Source organism: Cervus canadensis, chromosome 1 (genome assembly GCF_019320065.1).
Source record: "Cervus canadensis isolate Bull #8, Minnesota chromosome 1, ASM1932006v1, whole genome shotgun sequence".
Taxonomy (NCBI): Eukaryota; Metazoa; Chordata; class Mammalia; order Artiodactyla; family Cervidae; genus Cervus; species Cervus canadensis.
The window spans coordinates 114,690,699-114,706,065 of NC_057386.1; the positions used below are offsets into that span (position 1 = coordinate 114,690,699).

The 15,367-nt window shown below is 47.5% G+C and overlaps 1 long non-coding RNA gene across 1 annotated transcript in view; it reads right to left on the reverse strand.

Moving 5' to 3' along the window:
* Positions 1-311: 311 nt before the first annotated feature.
* Positions 312-15,367, reverse strand: part of LOC122421129 — a 30,737-nt gene continuing 15,681 nt past the window's right edge. The window contains exon 3 of the long non-coding RNA XR_006263458.1: positions 312-440. This is a non-coding gene — a long non-coding RNA (uncharacterized LOC122421129). The remainder of the gene's footprint in view (positions 441-15,367) is intronic.

Consider the following 15,367-nt stretch of genomic DNA (forward strand, 5'->3'; position numbering starts at 1 on the left):
CTGTGCCTCCGGGACTCTGCTGCAGACTGAGGACAGTGTGCCCTGACAATTAAGTGAGCTGGGGAGGTGCGCAGCGCAGGGCGGTGGTTAACGTGGGCTCTGGAGCTTCTGCTTGGGTCTGAATCCCAGCTCTACCACTCACTCACTGTGCCGCCTGGGGCAAGTTATGCAGCTTCTCTGTGCTTCGATTTCCTCTTACGTGGTAACAGTTCTTCCCTTGGAGGCTTGTAAGGTGAGGCTCGGAGGCTAGCCCCGCATGCTCCACTCGTCCTTAAACGGCTGGCTCCCGTTACACTCACCTCCCTCCGCCAGACTCACGTGATGCGCAAAGACCAGGTCTGTTCACCCCCCTGCAGGCTCGCCTTCAGCATGCCAGTGAGACTTTCTTCAGGTGGGTTTCCCTCAAGAGACTGAAGCTGGGCATCTCTAGAGGATGAGGCCTGGAGGTATGCAGAGAGGATGAGTAAGATAGTCCATTTACTGAGTGAAGTAAAGAGCTGTCTGGAGGGAAGACAGTGAGGAGACCAGCTTTTCTAGCTTGGAGGAGAGCACTGCAAGATACCATTTTCTTATTCTGGCTTAAGATACAGCATACAGTAAGCATTCAATAAGTGCAGGATGATGGAAGGGGTGGATGCATGGATGGGTGGGTGGATGAGACAGATGGATGGATGCATGCATGGCTGGCTGGCTGAACGAATGATATACACTGTATTAATAGCATCCATAGTTAGTGCAGACTCCACAGGCTAAAGCTACGCCCCAACAATACTATCCTAACTTCAGATGCCAGCTGCAAAGTTAGGGATCCCCAGGCCGTCTCATTTCTGCATGCTAAGTCACTTCAGTTGTGTCTGACTCTTTGCAATCCCATGGACTGCAGCCTGCCAGGCTTCTCTGTCCATGCGGTTCTCCAGGCAAGAATACTGGAGTGGCTTGCCATGCCCTCCTCCCGGGCATCTTCCCGACCCAGGGATTGAACCCGCGTCTCCTGTGGCTGTTGCATTGCTGGCAGATTCTTGACCACTGAGCCACCAGGGAAGCCAGGGGACCCCACTACCGCCCTCAAATGTGGTGATTCACTGGAACTCAGGAAAGCTGTGCTTACAACTACAGTTTCATCATTAAGGGTACAAACTTGGGCCAGTCAAATGAAGACACACATATGATGTGATGGACTGAACTGTGTACCCCTTGAATTCCTACACTGAAGCTCTAATCCCCCAGAAGCTCAGAGCGGGACCATGTTTGGAGACAGGACCTTAGAAGAGGTGGTTAAGGGAAAATGAGGCCTGAGGGCACGTTGATGTGCTTGCCAACCAGGAAGCTCACCCCAGCCTCCAGGCCCAGCTTTCACCGGGGTTCTGTTATGTAGGCATGGTTGACTAAATCAGGCTGATCTCACCTGGCTCAGAGCCTCAGTGCTCTAACCCCGTGGTCGGCCTTTCCAGCCTGGCCAGACCCACGCCCTGCTGAAACCATCTAGGGGCCCATCCTGAACCACCTCATTAGCACGAGCACTCAGGCTGCTCCTGGGGGCCTCCCAGGGTTAACAAAGAGTCTCATCACTTGGGACATTCCAAGAGTTTAGAGGCTCTACCTCAGGAACCAGGGATGAGAAACAGCCACATTCTTTATTTTACAACATACAAATATATGTGCATGATATATATGTTATATATGTGCGTGTTCTATTTAATGCATTTAATTGTTCTAATTATATAGTGTGTGTATATATATATATATATGAAATATATGTTCTTTTTTTGTAGATGTATACACACTATTATATATAAAATAGATAACTAATAAGGACTTACTGTACAGCTCAGGGAACTCTACACAATACTCTGTAACAGAAAGAATCTAAAAAAGAGTAGACACATGTGCATGTCTAACTGATTCACTTTGTTGTATACCTGAAACTAACACAATGTTGTAAACCAACTGTACTTCAATTCAGAAAGACAAAACAGTGTTCAGCAAGATTACATCCTATGAAGAGCCCAGCATGATCCCTGGCACAGGCAGGCACACAACAGGTGTTATGGATGTGGTTGTGTCCAGACCTTGAACACATGAGAGGTTGACAAACTTTAACTCTTACCACATCTACTCATCTACTCCCTTCTACAAGACAGGGAAAGACATAAGCAGAAAAAGATGCAATTTTTCTTTTCAAAAAGCTCACAGTCTTGACCGTGAGCAAAGACAGACCATCGGAACAAAAAGCAATCAAAGGAAATCATCTATAATTGCATGAGTCAGGGTGCTCCCCATCGAGAAAGGCATACCAACTAAATCAGCTTTTTAAAATGCATTCCTTCACTATGGAGAACAGAATGGAGGTTCCTTTAAAAACTAAAAATAGAGCCACCTAACGACCCTGCAATCCCACTCCTGGGTATATATCCAGGGAAAAACATGATCCAAAAGGATACATGAACTCCATTGTTCATTGCAGTACTGTTTACAACAGCCAAGCCATGGAAGCAACCTAAATGCCCATTGACAGAGGAATGGGTAAAGAGGATGTGATACATACAATGAAATATTATTCAACCATTAAAAAGGATAAAATAATGCCATTTGCAGCAGACATCCCTTATATGTGGAATCCAGAAAGAAATGATACAAATGAACTTACAAAACAGAAAAAGACTCACAGACTTAGAAAAGGAACTTACAGTTGTTGTGGGGAAGACTGGGGGAAGGGGATGGTTAGGGAGTTTGGGATGGACATGTATACTCTGCTATACTCAAAATGGATAACCAACAAGAACCTACTGTATAGCACATGGAACTCTGCTCAATGTTATGTGGCAGCCCTGAAGGGAGAGGAGTTTAGGGGAAAATGGGTACGTGTATATGTATGTCTGAGTACCTTTGTGTTCACTTGAAACTATCATAACATTGTTAACCAGCTATACTCTGATATAAAATAAAAAGTTTTTTTTTAATGCATACCTTGGTCCATAAAATGCAAGAATCCATTTTTATTTTAAACTGTCAGTGTAGTCATTAAGAGTGTGAGACAGAACATCTTCAGGCCTGGTTTGATCAGGGGTTATCAACCCTATTAAGCCAGCATCTTTTGATAACAAATGATTTGTCATGTTTGTTGCCTTTACAATTCTGACATAAAATTCACAGATAACATAATCCACCTATCACACAGTTTAATAGAAAACCAATATTGTGTCATTTTACTGTGTTTCAGTTACATTTTGGGAAACTGGTTGGGGATTTGGGGTTGACATGTAATGCATTCCCTGGTAGCTCAAATGGTTAAGAATCAGTCTGCAATGCAGGAGACCCAAGTTCGATTCCTGGTATGGACGATCCCTTGGAGAAGGCAATGGCTACTCTCCCCAGTATTCTTGCCTGAAGAATTCCATGGACAGAGGAGCCTGATGGGCTAAAGTCCATGGGGTCACAAAGAGTTGGACATGACTGAATGACTAACATTTTCACTTTTTTCTTTTGCAATGGACTATAATTTTCCTATTTTAAAATAACAGAAACAGGAAGCAACCTGGATGCCCATCAGCAGACGAATGGATAAGAAAGCTGTGGTACATATACACCATGGAATATTACTCATATACACATGGAATATTACTCATACATTAAAAAGAATACATTTGAATCAGTTCTAATAAGATGGATAAAACTGGAGCCCATTATACAGAGTGAAGTAAGCCAGAAAGATAAACACCAATACAGTATACTAATGCATATATATGGAACTTAGAAAGATGGTAACGATAACCCTATATGTAAGACAGAAAAAGAGACACAGATGTATAGAACAGACTTTTGGACTCTATGGGAGAAGGCGAGGGTGGGATGATTTGAGAGAACAGCATTGAAACATGTATATTATCAAGTGTGCAAGTCCAGGTTGGATGCATGAGACAAGTGCTCGGGGCTGGTGCACTGGGAAGACCCAGAGGGATGGGGTGGGGAGGGAGGTGGGAGGGGGGTTCAGGATGGGGAACACATGTAAATCCATGGCTGATTCATGTCAATGTATGGCAAAAACCGCTACAATATTGTAAAGTAATTAGCCTCCAACTAATAAAAACAAATGGAAAAATAAATAAATAAATAACAGAAACTAAGACTTCCACTTCTGGGAAGATGAAAGAGATGTACTTTTTCCCATACCTTCCACCAAGTACAACCAGAAACCCTGGATGTTACATGTGAAACAAACCGAAGACTTTGAAAGGTAAGGAGAAGAAGGAAGAGTGGCTAGGGCCCTCAGCACTCGGGGAAGGACATTAGGGAGTGGCCTTGACATAGCTGAGACCTGGGACCCTTTACTGCAGTGCCTGCTCCTGGACAAACTTCTCCTTGAGCAACAGAATACAAAGAAACTCCAAAGGACTAAAAATAACTGCACCCATTCCCAGTAGGTGTAACTAGGAACAATAAGATACAAAAAAGGCCACAAACCAAATGCCATTTCTGAGGTGCCAGGAGCAAAAATCAGGTACTGCCCATGATCCCTGCCCCCTGCACACGGCACCACTGAGGGGGTGGGAAGACCACCTAAGCCACCCCTCCTGCTTGACCCACCCAACCACCCCCACCCTCACCTCGTTTAAGGAACCAGCCTGCCCTCCTCAGGGAGCAACCAGGGGCACCTATTTCTTGTTCTCGGCTCCCTCCTGCTGTAGCAGGAGCCGAAATAAAGCTTTGCTTGAATGTCTCATCTGGCTTCTCATCAAGCTCTATTGATTAAAGAGTCCAAGAACCTGGTTTGCTAACAGCCTGAGATTTCTCTCGGTCTCATATACTCCAGAGTTAGAGCTGAGGAAGCTGGCAACCCCAAAATACCAAGGGTAGACAGAAAGGAAAAAAAAAAAAAACTAAAAAATCCTGCTCTTTGTAGACAAAAGGGTCAGGAAAGAGACAGCCTAGTAGGACAGAAGACTTTTAGGTAATAATTGCTCTAACGTATCCAAACACAGGAACATCCGTAGCCCTAACATGCTAGCAAAGACCAAGAGGGCAGGGAGCATTAGACTTCTACTTCCATGCCCCAACACTCCCACTGGTATGGGATCAGAGGGCCCAAGAAGCCAGGACTTTCATCCCACCACCACCAATCAGCCCCTCCCTGGATATCCACTTCCCTGGATATCCACAGGAACCGTAACTCCCCTCCTAGGAGCTATGAGCACCCTCCTCTCTTCAGTGTCAACGGTGGGAGACCTGGACTTCTCCCTCCTTTGGCAGAACAAGGCCAGAACAAACCAACTCAGGGATTTCCCTGGCAGCCCAGTGGTTAGGACTCTGCGCTCCCAATGCAGGGGGCTATAGGTTCCATCTCTGGTCAGGAAACTAAGATCCCCTATGCCACACAATGTGGCCAGGGGGAAAAAAAAGCCAACTAAAACTAAAAGTTTAAATAAGATTCTGTCTCATAAAACAAAAATGTCCACGTTTTCCAGTCAAAAATCACTGTCATTGCAAGAGCCAGGAAGATCTCAAACTGAATGAAAAAATAAGTAAAATAAAAACAATCCATAGATGTCAACATCAAGATGAGAGAGAACGTTAGAATTATCTCACAAAGATTTTAAAGAAACCATGATGAAAAGGCTTCAATGAGCAATTAGGAACACGCTTGGAACAAGTGAAAAAATAGAACCTCCTCGCCAAAGAAATGGGACATCTCAGCAAAGAAACAGGACATACTAACAGAAAACAGATGGACATTTTAGAACTTAAAAGCAGAATAACTGATATGAAAACCTCAGTGGATTGGTTAACAGCTGAATGGAAGGACAGAGGGGATAAAAATCAGTGAACTGAAATATAGTGTGATAGAAATGATCTGAACAACAAAGACACAACAGACTGGAAAAAACCAGATTCCTGACCTATGGAGCTATAATAAGATATCCAATATCTGTGTCATCAGAGTCCAGGAGGAAGGGAGAGGCAGAGGGCAGGTTTGAAAACATACTCAGAAATAACAACTGAAACTTCCCATACTTGTCAAAATACATACACATTCAGATTCAAGAAGCTGAGTGAACCAAAGACACATCATACTTGAATTTCTCAAAACTAAAAACAAAGTAAGAAATTTGAGAGCAGCCAGAGAAAACGTCTGTGAGATTCATGCATGTGGCATGTGAAGCCGTTGTTTTACTCATCCTTGTTTGTATAGTATTCTGTTGCATGAAAACACAATTTTATGACCTAATACTATTGAGAATAAAGCTGCTGCAAACATCCTTAAACAGATCTTTGGTGAACATGTGTAGGCATTTCTGTCGGGTATATACGTTCAAATGTAATTGCTAGATCATAGGGTAGGTGTAGGTGTTCAGCCTTAATAAAAAGTGCCAGGTTGTTTTCCAGAGAGTTCCAGTTGGTCCAGATCTTTACAACAACTAACGACATTGGACAACTTTCTAAACTCCTCTTGGCGGATGGGGCAGGGATCATACTGCCTGCACTGAGCATTCTCTGGTCAAACGATGTCACGAGGTCCTGGCTCCCTCCCTATTTTCCTCTCTCTCGCAAGCTCCCTCTGTGTTGGCTTCACCTTCAGATAGGTCCCCTATGTAGTAGTCAGAGAGCTGGCAGCAACTGGCAGCAAATGAAGCATTTGCCTCCCCTTCCCCCATCCCTCCATACTGAATTGAGGAATTAGTTCCTGTTGCTGTTCCTCACAGTATCCATACATTAACCCATCAGTGATGGGGAGAGGTACCATACTCTGATTGGCCAGACCTTAGTCACATGCCCATCCTGGGATGGCAGCTGGGGTCAGCTCCACCTGAAGCTCTTGTAGGAGGCATGAGGAAGGCAATTTCCAAGAGGAAAAACGCGGTTCTGGTATAAGACGACTTACTGGGTAGCAAGAATATCACATGCCCACTACAAAGGTTATATGCTAAACTGTGGGATGTAGGCAGAGTTCTCTAAGAGACTGAAAATATGAAAGATTTCAGAATCAGGATCCAAACAGAAGTTAGGAAGCAAATCTTAGAAGATGACATTTATAAGGGATAAATATAAAGCTTTATTCTTAGGTCCTAAAAATTGCACAAGTACAAGATGGATTTTGCAAGAGATCCAGTGACTTAAATATATGGGGGTTTGTTCAGACCAAACTCAATGCAAGTCAAGAGTGCACCATCACGGACGTAAAAGCTAAAGCCTTTCAAGGCCACATTAACAGAAGTATAAGGTCTAAATGAGGGAGGTGATAAAGCATAATGAATTTTGTCCTGGTTCTCCTTAAAAACTGTGACAGACAGTAAAAGAGAGTATGCAGGTAGATGAAGGGAACTTGAAACCAGTCTTGTGAGATGTGGTTGAAGAAAGCGCACACTTTTGCTGAAAGGACAGAAACTGGGACCTGGAGGGCAGGGAGACGTGATCACCATCTTTAGAGCTGACACTTGTGAGAAAAGGTCAGATATGTTCTGAAGGGCCAAAGGACGTAAGCTTAGGGAATCTAGCCATTCCTATGAGGATGAAGGTACTACCAGCTGTCTAACTAGATACTTCCTAGCTCTGGGTCAAGACTGACTGATCACATTTCAAGAACACCATAGCTTGGTCCTTCGCACCAGAGGAGTGCTTGTACCAGCTCAGCTTTCCCCAAAACGTATCCTGTAGAACTCTAGTGGAAAAGAAGGCAAATCTGCCCAGAACACACTGGGTACTCAAGTCCTCCTCACCCTTACAACATACAATGAGATTACTAAAGATAGCAACAGGGCATTCAGTCAAGGAGCCCCGAGCCATGTAGCTTTCATTAAGCCAGTGTTTGCCAAGTGTATTTGAACAAAAACCTTCCTTCTCCTCTTGGCAACATCTGCTGTCATCCCTTACGATGAATGCCCTGTGAAACTCAGTTTGAGAAACGCTGGACAACTTGCGGTTTAGAGCTCTAGCTAACCCACGGCCCCACGGCTTGGTGAGATGGGCAAGGGGAGTCAGGGCTGTGCACTCCGTTTCTCCCTCGGCCTCTCTCCCGGCCCCTACCCCCTCTCTGTCTGTCGGTCTGTCTGTGTCTGTCTCCCGCCAGCAACAAAATTAAAAGCCCTACATCACTGCCACATTCTAAAAACTTCTCAAACAAGGTTCACAGTTTACTAATAAGTAACAACATAATGTGTCTCTGGTAGTTAGTGATTACTGTGTAACAAACCTTCCCCCCAACCAAATCAATGCCTCAGAACAAGTGTAGCTGATCGGCTAGATTGGCTGGCGTGAACTGGCCTCCATTGGGATGTTCTATCTCTGCTCCACTATCCTCCAGCAAGCTAGCTTGGGCTTATCCACATGGCAGCCAGGCAGGGTTCCAGAAGCATGGGAGGAAGCCTGCAGGGTATCTTGAGGCCTGAGGTCAGAACGTGTGCACCATCACTTCTGCCACATTCTGGTGGTCTAAGCAAGCCACAGAGGCAGCCCAGACTCAACGGGGATGGGAAAACAGACTCCACCTCCTGTTGGGGAGGAGAGGTTTCTAAGTCTGATGGCAAAGGACGTGGGTACAGGGAGGTCATAATCAGGACATTAATGCAATAGTTCCACAGCCAGCACTCAAGGAGAAATTCCATTAGGTCCTTTCTTTGACTGCCATCCAATTCCTGGCCCCACAGTTAAAACTTTACCTACTCTTTCATCTTTCTACTGTGCAAATATTTATTATGCAGGACCCACAAGTGGGGAGAAGCCTAAGGGTACCTCCCAGGCACCAGGTGTTATATTATTGTCAGAGATAAGGAAATAATAAGCAGGAATCTTGCCCTGGAATCTAGCGAGAGAGTCATAAACACCACAAATAAATGTGATAAACACCACAGATGAGCAGTGCTCAAAATGGAGTGGCAGCGCAAAGGAGAATGTGATCAACTCTGTTCGGGTCAAACAGAAGAAGAGATGTATGAGCTGAGATGAATGAAGATTTATCTAATACCTGGGCAGGCCTGGCAAGGAAAGGCATTCTGGGGAGAGGGAACAGCACTGACAAAGGCACGGAGGCATGCAATAGGATGCCTAGTGCAGAGGAAAGGCGGGAGATAAATCCAGGGACTAGCGATTGCAGAGGGACTTGGGGGCCCTACAGAGAAGGTCAACTTTATCCTCGGGGCCCTGGGAAGAGGCTGGGAGAGGGTCTGAAGCAGGAGGGTGACCTGGGGAGACTAGAGCTCCAGGAGGAGGACTTGGGAAGCTGGGTGGAGGAGAGGGCGGAGTAGGAGCTGGGTGAGGGACAGGATGAGTTCTGTTTGGGACCTCTTGAGTTTAAGAAGCTGACAGGGCAGCGGGTGGGGGTGGATCACTTCTCAGATCCAAATGCAGAAGAGACTCAGAGCGCTGAAGCCAGAAGGGGGCCAATGGAAAAAGCACCCCGTCCTCTCCAGGATTTTCTCACTTTTCCCAATCTCCCCATTTGCATTTCTCTCTTCCCACACAGACGCCCTGGCAACCAAAGCCCCAGTCTTTCCCTGCACTGGGAGGGGAGTCAATTAAAAAACATTCCATGGTGGTGGGGGGGTGGGGTGAGTATCTGCTTTCTGACAGTCTCTAAAACAGTTGCAGAGCCTCAGACCCCAGCCATGTATCCTTTCCCTTCCCTGGTGCACGTGTGCATGTGTGCGCGCACGCACACACACACACACACACAAGTGCACACATCATCTCCCACGGTCCGGGGCCAACGTTTCGACATCTCTGCACTGATCCGTGTTTTGCTCTCAGGGCCATCTGTCGCTGACTCTGCTATAAATCTTGCTGTGCTCCTTGCCATATGGTGTAATTAATTACTTCAAGGCAAGACCCCCCCTGCTCCTCGGGCGGGGGGCCAGCTGGCTCAGCGAGGAGCGATTTGCAGTGATGGGGCAGGGTCTGGCTACTGTACCCTGTCGCCCAGCTCCCACGGCAGGACTCGAGTTGGCTGAAACCCTGTCCCCTATGGCAGCATCTGACAGCAGCTTGGTGGTGGCAGGGCTCTAGCTGTGACACAGTGGCATTTACAGAGAATAAGGCCACACGCTATCTACCGTCATAGATGGCCGTGCATGCCTATTAACTCAACCGGGACCCTCAACATCATTTCTCTCTGTCATTTAAGGGCTAGGTAGAGAACAGTCTGTCTGTTCCACATGGGTGGGTGTTTCTTGGGACTTCCAAATCTTTGCAAAATAGCTGTTGTGGGGGGGGCGTGGATATTAAACACAGCCTTGGGAAGCTAGGACACTGAGTGAGTCCCTCCCCAGCATTTAGCCTCCATATCTGTAAACGAGGACTGGAAGAGCACTCTGCTCCCTTGCAGCTCTAGCACGCTGAGTCCTTTGTTCAGCCAATTAATATTCAGTCAACAACCAGCCCTGTGTAAGTGCTGGGGACACAGCTCTGATGAGGCAGACATGGCCCCATTCTCACGGAGCTTGCTCCTACCGTGGGAGAAGCACACACATGAAATATACATGTAAACAGACCACATGATCTCAGGGGTCAGTCAATGAGGTGAGGGACTGAATCAAGGGGCAGAGTTAGAAAACATCAGGGGCATCATCTTCAGAGTGAGGAATCATGGAGGACTTCTTTGAGGAGGTGATTTTTGTTGTTGTTAAACAGCTGTATTGAGATATAATTCACACACCACAACTTTTACTCTTGCAAAATGTACAATTCAAGGGTTTTTTAAAAATGTACTTGCAAGTGAAAATGGCGGGGGCATAGAAAGGGAAGCGCCCCCAGTGTGCCTGTGCCCAGCCAGGGCTGAGGAGTAGTCAGCCTGCCACTGTCATGGCCGCCATGAAGTGGAGTTGGTTGTTGGCTTCGTGAACAGAGCTTGGGGGAGGACGATGGGGTCTCCCAACAGTGGAAAGACAGGGGCTTTGGCTTTTCAGGTTTCCTGGATACTGTGCTGAGGCAAGGGCTAGGCCTGGAGTGGGCAGTAGCCCTCTATTCAAAGAGGCTGCCTGGGAGGGGAGCAGCCAAGATGGCGCCTGTTGGCCGACCAAGATGGCAGATGGTGGTCAGGCTTGGGAAGAGTGGCTGGGACTTGTGAGGGGAGCTGAGCCCTAGTATGGCTAGATAACTTTTCTTACACTCCAGTTTCTTTTCCTTTCTTTCATTTTTCAAATTAGAGACAGCAAAAGGACTCCTTTCCATAGACCAAGGGAGAAAGCTGTGGGGTCGGCTATGGCCTTCAGCTTTGAAACCCATACCCTCCAGGGAAGCCTGTTTTCTTGGTAGGGGAGGATGGGAACTGTGGGCTGGGGCAGCCTCTGTCTTTGGAGCTGAAGGCCCAAGGAGTGGCCTGGAATGGAGGTAGAAGCCTGTGGCCTGGCCTGTGGCTTCCGTGGGCAGCCTGGAGGTGAGGGGGCTTGTGGCTCTTGGTTCTCTGTCGGGCAGGCTGTGAGAATGGGATGTGTTGGGAGTCAGAGCAGAGTTCTGGGCACACATGTGTGTAAATGCGCATGTGAGTGTGAACGTGTGCTGTGTCAACACTGGTGTGCATGGGAGTACACACGTGCAGAGCCCAAATTCGAGCAAAAGGACTGACTCGTTCAGTATTTCAAGGCCTCAGTATATTCTTACCGTGGGCCACATGCAGAACTGAACAGGTGGGGGTGGCAGGCCTCGAATGCCCCTTGACGTTGTTAAAACCGCTCTGGGGAGGGGGCAGGCTTCCCGGGTGGCCCAGATGGCAAACGGTGTGCCTGCAACACGGGAGACCCGGGTTCGATCCCTGGGTTGGGAAGATCCCTGGGGGAGGAAATGGCAACCCACTCCAGTGTTCTTGCCTGGAGAATCCCATAGACAGAGAAGTCTGGCAGGCCACAGTCCATGGGGTGGCAAAGAGTCGGACACGACTTAACTACTAACACTGGGGAGGGGGCAGAGGGTGTCTGCCCCACCCTGCAGAGGCCAGGTGGTCCATGCAGCCAGCCCCAAGGGCTAGACCTGCCCAGCAGACTCCTCAGAAGCAACCAGCCTTGAAAACAGCCTGTATTGAGATATAATTCACATACCACGACTTTTACTCTTATAAAGTGTACAATTCAAGGGTTTTTTAAAAATATCTGTACTTGCAAGGTTGTGCAATCATCAGCACCACTGAATTTTGGAACATTTCTCTACTCCCGAAAGAAATCTTATACTTAGCATTCACTTCCCTTTCTCCCCATCCCCCTACCCACCAGCAACCACTAAGCCACTTTCTGTCTCTATGGATTTGCTTAGACATTTACTCTGAGTGGAACTGTGCCATATGTGGTCTTCTGTGAATGATTTCTTTCACTAAGCAGAGTGTTTTCAAGTTTTATCCACATTGTAGCATGTATCAGCATGCCACTCCTTTTTCTTGCCAAATAATATTCCATTGTACTGGTACAACATGTTTCGCTTATCCCTTCATCAGCCGATGCATAGTTGGGTTGTTTCCACTTTTTAGCCATTGTGAATAATGCTGCTGAGAACATTCCCTTATAAGTTTTTGTGTGGGCATGTTTTTATTTGTTAAAGAGGTGATGCTGAACCTGAGATAAGAATGGGGAAGAAAGAGCCAGCCATGCCCAAAGCTAAGAGAAGATTGTCCTTGGCTGAAGGGACAACACAGGCAAAGGTCCAGAAACGGATGGGCTCCTGGATCCTTTGTGTGTATCCCGGGCTTTGGAGGAGTTCACAAAGCATCTTACGTGAACTACACGAATCTCACTTTCTACATACCTGTGTCTGACCTCTTTGTGAGTTGTGTAAGCTGTGGTTACTCAGTCTGAGGGTCATGGTTGGCTCAGGGGAGATTTCCTCGGACTGGGTAAATTGGGCTGATTCCCAAGGCTCCACCATTTGGGGGGAGTGTAGGGATTGTGGGTGGAGGCAGTTGCCTGGGTCAACTGAGAGTGGCAGCGCATGGTGGAGCTCAAGGGACTGGAGTGACAGGCCCTGGGCACTTTCACGCCTGCACACAACTGCCCCGCACTCCCACACCACCCAGCCCGGCTGCCTGGCAGCAGACCTCTCAGCTCCTGAATCTCCCCGGCCACCACTGAGATCTTTCCACCTAATGGGTCGTTGCATTGGTTTTCCCCTGTGCAGTGTTACTGAGCTATGACTGACGTGTGATGTTGTATACCCTTAAGATGCACGACATATTGATTTGACACATTTACATATCACAAAATGATGACCGCCATTGTGTTAGCAAACACCTCCACTAGGTCACGTAATTGCCATTTCTTTTTTTGTGGTGAGAACATTCAAGATCTACTCTCTTAGCAACTTTCAAGTATATAACAGTCCTATTGACTAAAATCACCGTGCCTTTGTTTTCAATCTGGCTTCACCTCGATTAACCCAGCACTAGTTGCAAGGGGCTCAGCTCATGTGGGCTTAGGTGTCCCACGAGAGGGTCCAGGGAGGGCAGTACGGGTGGGTGGGGGGGGGTGGTCTTACAGGAGGTGCCAAGACAGCTGCACATGCGTGCTAAGTCACTCAGTTGTGTCTGATTCTTTGTGGACCCCATGGACTATAGCCCACCAGGCTCCTCTGTCCAGGGGGTTTCCTAGGCAAGAACACTGGAGTGGGTCGCCAGTGTTGCCCCCACTCTAGGGGATCTTCCTGACACCGGGACTGAACCCATGTCTCATGTCTCCTGCATTGGCAGGCGCGTTCTTTACCACAGGAGGATAAATCTGCCCACTTGGCAGTGAAAGAAGATAGGGTATGTAGAAAGATTCATGCAGTTCACATAAGATGCTTTTTGAATTCCTCCAAAGCCTAACATATACACAAAGGGTCCTGGTCTCATTCACATCTCTGCATTCGGGTGGGGTGTTAGGCCAGGCGGGAGGGTTCAAGATGGCCCCACTCAATGTCTGGCAGTTGATGCTGTCTAATGGGTCACCTCTGATTTCCTCCATTGACACCTCATCCACTGGTAGGCGAGTCTGCACAGCCTAGTGGTCCCAGTGGCCCCAGAGGGCGAGAGGAAGACCTAACCTCAGGGCACACAGCATCACTGGTGCCACATCCTGGTGGTCAAAGCAAGTCACAGATTCAAGAGGGTGCAGAAAAATAAGACACCACGTCCTGAGAACAACAGCACACTGCACAGGAGTGTGGACCTGGGGAGACGGGCCCCTTTGTGGGACATAATTGTTTTTACTTTTTAATAATATTTTTAAAATATTTATGTGGCTGCACGTGGGATCTTCCATCTTCATTATGGCATGCGATCTTAGTTGCGGCATGTGGGATCTAGTTCCCTGACTAGGGATCGAACTCAGATCCCCCCATACTGGGACATGGAGTCGTAGCCACTGGACCATCAGGGCAATCCCTGGGGGTTATTATTATACTGGTCTACCCCCAAGGAGTCAAGATAACGTGAGGTGGAGGGCTGGGATGTGGTCCCTCCCCACCCCAGTGCTCCTCCCAGCCCCACGGAACTCTCATTTCTGCCGAGCTCTCAGATGCACTCCTGGTGGCATCAGGGCAGCCAGTGGGAACCGAGTCTCAGCAGGATGTAGCTGTGCTGACAGAGCTCATGAGCGAAGGGAACTGCCCTCCCGGGCTTGGCTCCGGGCCCGGGGCTCAGAGGAAAGGTCACCCGCTCCCGCTGGCAGGAGGGCTGAGTCAAATAGCTGTTAAACCAAACAAACTAATACCCACCTCTACTGCCGCCTACGCAGGTGTGACCGATTCTTTCCTTGAGAGAGAAAAGACTTCTCTTTGTCATTTGAGACTCTGACCTCCATGGCATGGAAACTAAAAATAACACCCACAAGAAGAGTCTTGTAAGCTTATTATTCTATTGTTCTTTACTCTCCCGGCAACGCGTGCCATGGACACAAGGATGAGGCAGGCAGGAGAACTGGGGACATGAGCAGGTGAGTCACAGGTCTTCAGAAACTTACAAAGCCTACTTCTATTCGTTCTAGAAATCCATCCGTGGATACCATTCCATCCACCCACCCACCCATCCATTCACCCACCTATCCATCCTTCCACCCATCCATTTACCCATGCATCCATCTATCCACTTATTCATTCATCCATCCACACACCTACCCATCCAACCACCTACCTATCCATCCTTTCATCTATCCACCCACCTATCCATCCATCCATTCACCCACCACCTATCCACACATCCATCTACCCATCCATCCACCCATCCATCCATCCACCCATTCATTCATTCATCTATCCACTTATGTAACCATTCATCTATCCATTTGGGTATCCATTCATCTATCCACCCACCCACCCATCTACCCACCTACCTATCCACCCATCCATCTATCTTCCCACCCTTCCATCCATCCACACATTTACTTACCTACCCATCCATCCATCCATTCAATACTTATTGAAT